This window comes from Bos javanicus, chromosome 7, assembly GCF_032452875.1.
Source record: "Bos javanicus breed banteng chromosome 7, ARS-OSU_banteng_1.0, whole genome shotgun sequence".
Taxonomy (NCBI): Eukaryota; Metazoa; Chordata; class Mammalia; order Artiodactyla; family Bovidae; genus Bos; species Bos javanicus.
This window is the reverse complement of record NC_083874.1, coordinates 11,106,029-11,112,242: the sequence shown is the minus strand read 5'-3', so window position 1 is coordinate 11,112,242 and position 6,214 is coordinate 11,106,029. Positions and strand designations below refer to the sequence as shown.

Below are 6,214 nucleotides of genomic sequence, written 5' to 3'. Positions count from 1 at the left end.
ATTAAGGTCCCACCCTACTCCAGCATGACATCATTTTAACTACACACATCTGCAACAACCTTCTTTCCAAATCAGGCTACATTCAGACGTACTGGGAGTTAGGCCTTTAACATGTATTTTTTTTGGAGGGGGGACACAATTTACCTTGTAACTCTCTCCTTCCCTTATAGACTGTTTCTTATCACCTCTTCCTGGGCTGCACAGGGGCCCAGTTAAATGCACACACTTCTCCATTTTTTTTTTTTTAATGTTGCAGTGCCTGAGTCTCAATCTATATTTTGTTAACATAAAAATGTTAATAAACAGCTACCCTATCCCTGGTGGCTCAGTGGTAAAGAATCTGCCTGCCAATGCAGGAGACTGAGTTCAATCCCTAGGTTGGGAAGATCCCCTGGAGGAGGAAATGGCAACCCACTCCAGTATTCTTGCCTGGAAAACCCCATGGACAGAGGAGCCTGGCAGGCTACAGTCCATGGGGTTGCAAAGAGTTAGATATGACTTAGTGACTAAACAACAAAACCCTATCCTGAGTATTTTTGGAGATCCAGAAAAATTCAGTGTCATTATATGGGAATACATTGGGCTGCAAATATAAAAATACCTGAACAGCAGTGGCTTAAACAAAAAGTTGCCTTTTTGTCACCAGACAATCTGGAGTTTGGTGCTGCTGGAAACCAACGGCTAACACCACTTAGATTCCCATGGTCACCTAGATCCCTCTAGATCAGTTGTGTGATCTTCACCCCAGCTCGTTGCTGTTGTTAATCCCCATTTTATATATAAGGCAATGGCTGCTGCTGCTGCTAAGTCGATTCAGTCCTGTCCGACTCTTAGCGACTCCATAGACGGCAGCCCACCAGGCTCCCCCATCCTTGGGATTCTCCAGGCAAGAACACTGGACTGGGTTGCCATTTCCTTCTCCAATGCATCAAAGTGAAAAGTGAAAATGAAGTCACTCAGTCATATCCGACTCTTAGTGACCCCATGGACAGCAGCCTACCCGCTCCTCCATCCATGGGATTCTCCAGGCAAGAGTACTGGAGTGGGTTGCCATTACCTTCTCCCATAAGGCAATGGAGGCTCATATAATAGGCTCATCCTCCCCTGAACCCCTCAGCCAACTTTGGCTTGGGTTTCATTGGCTAGAAATGTGTCACTCAGCCACACTTATGGCCAATGAGAGGCAAGGGAGGCTGGGCGGGAAGCAGAGGACAGGGAATCTGCCAACTAATCAGAGCAAATACTCTGTTAGCAAAGGAAGAAACCAAGAGTGTTGGAGGCAGTAAAAGGTATCTCTCATAATTCTCCCTGCTTCTAGATCTAGTATTATATACAATATTATATGATATACAATTACATATATAATACACAATTACATTGTGTACTAAGTATTAATACTAGGTATTATGTTTGTAGACTCACTGAATTACTGCAAAAAATAGTTAATAGCGCTTATTTCATGGAATCCTCAACATCTGTGAAGTATGTGCTATTATCATCCCATTTTACAGATGAGAAAACTGAGACTCGGACAGGTCCAGTAGAACCTCTTTTATTCATTTAACATACAAGTATTGAGCATCTATTAGATACCAGGTCATTTGAGTACTGAGAATAGAGCAGTGAATAAAACAAAGACTGCCCCCTGAAGTATTAGCCCTCAGGAGGGCATACATTCTAGTTGGGGGTGGGGCTGGGAGGGAAGGAGAGAGGGTACTCAAAAATAAGAGAAACAAAATTAGTTTTGGGAATACCACCTAGTGTGGGCCACGCACTGTTCTGAAGGTTTTCCATCTGCTAAGTCACTTATTCACCCAACAGTTGTATGAGACCGGTTTATTACTATCCCCATTTTAAAAACGAGGGGATTGAAGTTCAGAGAAGTTAAGTAACATGCCCAAGGTCACACAGCCAATAACTGTGAAGCCAGGGCCCTTGGGTTGCGGAGCCTAAGCTCGGGTAAGTAATATAATGCCAGGTGGTGACAAACGAGTGATGGCAAACAGCCTGGCGATGGCTTGGGAGGGTCCTTCTGAGGAGGCGGCACACTAGCACAGATGTGAGTAAAGGGAAGAGGGAGCCGTGGGGACATCTGGAAGGAACATCCAGTGGGAAGCCTAGAGGTAGGAGCGTGCCGTGTGTGTTTGGGGTTTAGTGAGGGGCCAGTATAAGGGCTTCCCAAGTGACGCTAGTGGTAAAGGACCTGCCTGCCAATGTAGGAGATGTCAGAGACTTGAGTTTGATCCCTGGGTCAGGAAGATCCTCTGGAGGAGGACATGGCAACCCACTCCTGTATTCTTGCCTGCAGAATCCCCATGGACAGAGAAGCCTGGTGGGCTACAGTCCACGGGTTCACAAAGGATCGGACACCACTGAAGCAGGATCGTACACCACTGAAGCAGGATCGGACACCACTGAAGCAGCTTGGCACACGTGAGGAGCCGGGGTGGCTCTAGCAACAGGCCTAGGATTCCTCTACCCAGTTTGCACATATGACCTTTCAGCATCATCAAAGTCTCATGCCATAGGTTTTCAAAGCTACCCTCGTTTGACAGATGGGGACACTGAGGCTCTGAATGGTTAACCAAGCTGCCGGGGGTGGGGGGAATACAGGCAGAAAGAGGTGAGGCCTGGATCTGAACCTAGACAGCCAGATCCCACTGCCCAACCCCATGGGAAACAGTAGGGAGCAAGTGCCAGCAGGCTGGGAGGGCTGGCTGGAGGAGTGGATGTCACCAGGACCTAGAGGGGCTTGAGGAGTAGGAAGTGGGGTAGGGAAGCTGCTACGTGGAGCATAGCACTGGAATCCATCCCTGGGGGCAGTTCTTCAAGGGCAGATTTCCATCGTGGACCCAGGCTCCAGTTCCCCCAGGCAGGATCTGCTTAAAGAAAAGGCAGGGATGTGAGCTTCATTAGTGCTTCGGAAACCCCAGGAGCCCCCGGGGGGAGGGGAGGGGGACAGAGGGGGAGAGGGGGATGAAAAGGGCCCGAGAAGGGAGCCATTCTAATTTTGGCACACCTGGCAGGGGGCACAGGGCCACTGAAAAGGAAGCAGCTGGGGCTGGCTGGGCAGGCCCCCGTCATTGTTCCAGCTGGATCCTCTGTCTGGGCTTCAAATGCAAAACCAGAGTAAGGGGGGGTGGGAGGGGGCGCCCGTGGCCTTTGCTCCTCCTTTAGCAGACCAAAGGACCCTGGCGGCTTAGCTCTTTTTCCTAATTTAAAGATATTTTCAGGCGTTTGGGAGCTCCCCTATGGTGAAGCAGGAAGGTTGGAAGAGGGGGAGGGGGCCTTGAAACTCACCGTGGTTGCCACGGAGGATGGGGAGTAGGCCAGGAGCCGGGTGGTGGGGGTACTGGGGGGCATTAAGGGTGGGACACTTGGGAGGGGTGAGGCGGTCCATACTGTGACTTTGGCTCTCTTCTGCCGCAGTTTCCCCTCTCTGGAACCTCCGCATGCCTCTCCAGAAGGTAGGATGGATGTAGATGTACCCAAACCTCCTTCCCGCTAAGGGGGCTCTTTGGGGTCAACCCTGGAGGCCTTGAGTTGGGGGACACTGCGGGTATTGCCCCATGCCAGTCCCTGGGCAGGGCAGGATGCCCAGAGAGAGACGGATGGAGGAGGTTGTTCCCTCTTCGTTTGCCACCCCTGGTGCCAGGACAAGAGGGTTAGGAGACAGGCCAATGGGGTGCAGCCACCTCCTTGAAGGGGGGGTTCCTAGGCTCGAGTCTTGGGGTGGGGACAGTGCATAGGAACCAGCAATGAGCCGGCGGGGGGCCTGGGCTGGAGGGCGGGGAGGAGCCCCGCGACAGCTTGGGGTGGGGTGGGGTGGCCCATCCCTCCGGTCCAGGCGCCGCTCTGCCTCCTGCTCCCATTTTCTTTCACTGCCTCCTTCCCTCGCCCCGCCCACTCCAGCTCACCTCCCTTCCCGGCCCCCGCCCTCCCCGCTCCTCACCTCCCCAGCCTGTCTCCCACCCCCAGCTCCGGCGTGCTCTCCTGTCACTCTCGGCGCCACCTCCTCGGGCGGCCTCTCTTTTCCCTCCTTCCGGTTCCCAGCCATCCTCGCCCCGCTCAGTACCGCCCTCCCCGCCACCCGTCCCCAGCCCGCCGGCCCTGCTCCCGCCTCCCCTTCGTTCTCCCAGCCTCTTCCCTCCCTCCCTCTCTCTCTCTCTCCTCCCTTCCTTCATCTCTGCCCACTTTCCCCAGCTGGAGAGAGGGCCGCACTCCCCGCTCCTGCCACCCCCTCTCTCTGGGCCGGCGGGCTCGGCTCCGCGCCCTCCCCTCCGCCGGGGCCGCCGCCATCTTGCAGGATGCCGGAGAGGAGCGCGTGCGGTCGAAACAATACATCTTTTATGAAGCGCCTCCTGCCCCCGGCCTGGAAATCTTACATTAACGCGGCATTGATTTCCCTCGGAATGGAGGGGCCTTGGCCCCCCTCCCCGACCACCACCCGGAGGCTTGGGCTCTTAAGGGGCAGCCCCCGCAGGCTGGCTCGCTCAGCCGTGGGGGGCGCCGGGGACCCGGCAGCCAGCCTTGGGCGTTGATTCCTAGAAGAAGGGGTTTCGGGCTTCTGGTTTTCTAGTAACTCCTGAACTGAAGGAGCCCCTCGTCGGCATTGGCCGGAAAAGGCTCTGGAGATCCTGGGTTGCCCCTGGGACCCGCTTTCTGCTGCCACGCCGTCTGGGACACGCCCGCTCCCAGAACCCGCTGTGCCGCCTCCTCCCCTCCCGGCCCAGTTTCCTTCCCCTCTTCTCTTCCATCTTGCTACCTCACTCCCTTCCTTTCCGTTTGCTGCCTCCCTCCTCCTCTCTCGTCTTCTCCCCGTACCCACCTCCTCGTGCTGACTGCTCCCTCCTCCCACACCCCCTTCCCTGCGTGCTAATGACCGCGAAGCCGGCAGCTCCCCGGCTGTTTCCGGGGGAGTCTAGTTTGCAGCCAGGGGAGATGCTGGAGCTATTGGGGGTTGGAGTGGGGGGAGAAAAATTATACACATAAATCTAGGATAATGACGTTGGTGCTAATGGGGCTGGCAGCCGCAGCGCCCAACCTCCTCCTCCCCACGAGGATCGGGCGGGACTTCCAGGGTCTCTGACGACCCATGGCCCCTGTCATCTCTAAATGGTCTACACTGGCTGTACGGGGTCCAGACTAGTTTGGGTCACCTCTCATACGTCTGGTCACTGGGTCTCCGTTCAATTTGTAGCTTGCTGCTTACCAGCCCTGCAGTCCAGGGACAAGCAGGGTCCAACTTAAGGACAGGTAGATTTTCTGGGTCTGAGGCCCCCTCCCGTACCCCACCAGCACCCTGGATCCCCACCTCTGGGTCTCCTGAGGTCACTCCGCCCAGAACCTGACATCTTTCATATAATTGACAAGTCAGGCTTGAATTTTCTTCCCTGTTCCCCATTTCTGAGCTGTGTGACCTTGGGCAAGTCACTTGACCTCTCAGATTCTGTTCCCTCCAAATTGTGGATGATAATGTGCATGCATGCTAAGTCGCTTCAGTTGTATCTGACTTTTTGCGACCCTATGGCCGGTAGCCTGCCAGGCTCCTCTGTCCATAATAACCGGCTTCAAATAGAGCCTGAATTCACTTACTTCTTCCCATTTCTGTGTCCCACACCCTTGTCCTGTCCCTGTCAGGATTACTTGGCTTATCACAGTTGCCTCTGCCTTGAACTCCCTGCTTCAACCCTCTGTGCTGTCAGGACTGAGTATTCAGGACGCTGTAGTCCATCCCCACGGCTCTTAGATTCAATCTAAATCCTTCACTCAGCCTCTTCTGGATCGCTCTCCCATTTCTTACTCCACTTCGGCCCCACTGAGCCTTTGTGCTAGCTGTTCCCCCACCTCTGGAGGCGCTGTTCCCCCTAGATTTTACATAGCTGGTTTGACTTTCATCTTCAAGCCCCAGCTCCATCTCACCTCCATGGGATCTTCCCCACCACCCCAGTTGCTCTCCATCCACCACTTTTCCAGCACCCTCCGCCCTCTGATCCTGCCTTGGTTTTGTATTTTCATGTGTACAGTATGCCTCACTTGCCACTGGAACACAGTCTCTTTTTAGACCCTGACTCCTGTTCTCATTGTGTCCAACAATTTCTGGCACCTGTTCGATTTTCAGATATGTGTTGAATAAGTAAGTTAAATAAATAAGAATGTTGTGACTATTTAAGGGTATGACTGATGTAAATAGGAGATCCTGGGTTCGTATCCC

General features: G+C 53.8%; 1 long non-coding RNA gene across 1 annotated transcript; it reads right to left on the bottom strand.

Moving 5' to 3' along the window:
• Positions 1–2,406: 2,406 nt before the first annotated feature.
• On the bottom strand, positions 2,407–6,214 carry LOC133250527 (uncharacterized). The gene is made up of 3 exons (XR_009737342.1): positions 3,953–6,214; positions 3,020–3,110; positions 2,407–2,879 (listed from the first exon to the last, which is right to left on the bottom strand). It is a non-coding gene; the product is annotated as an uncharacterized LOC133250527 (long non-coding RNA).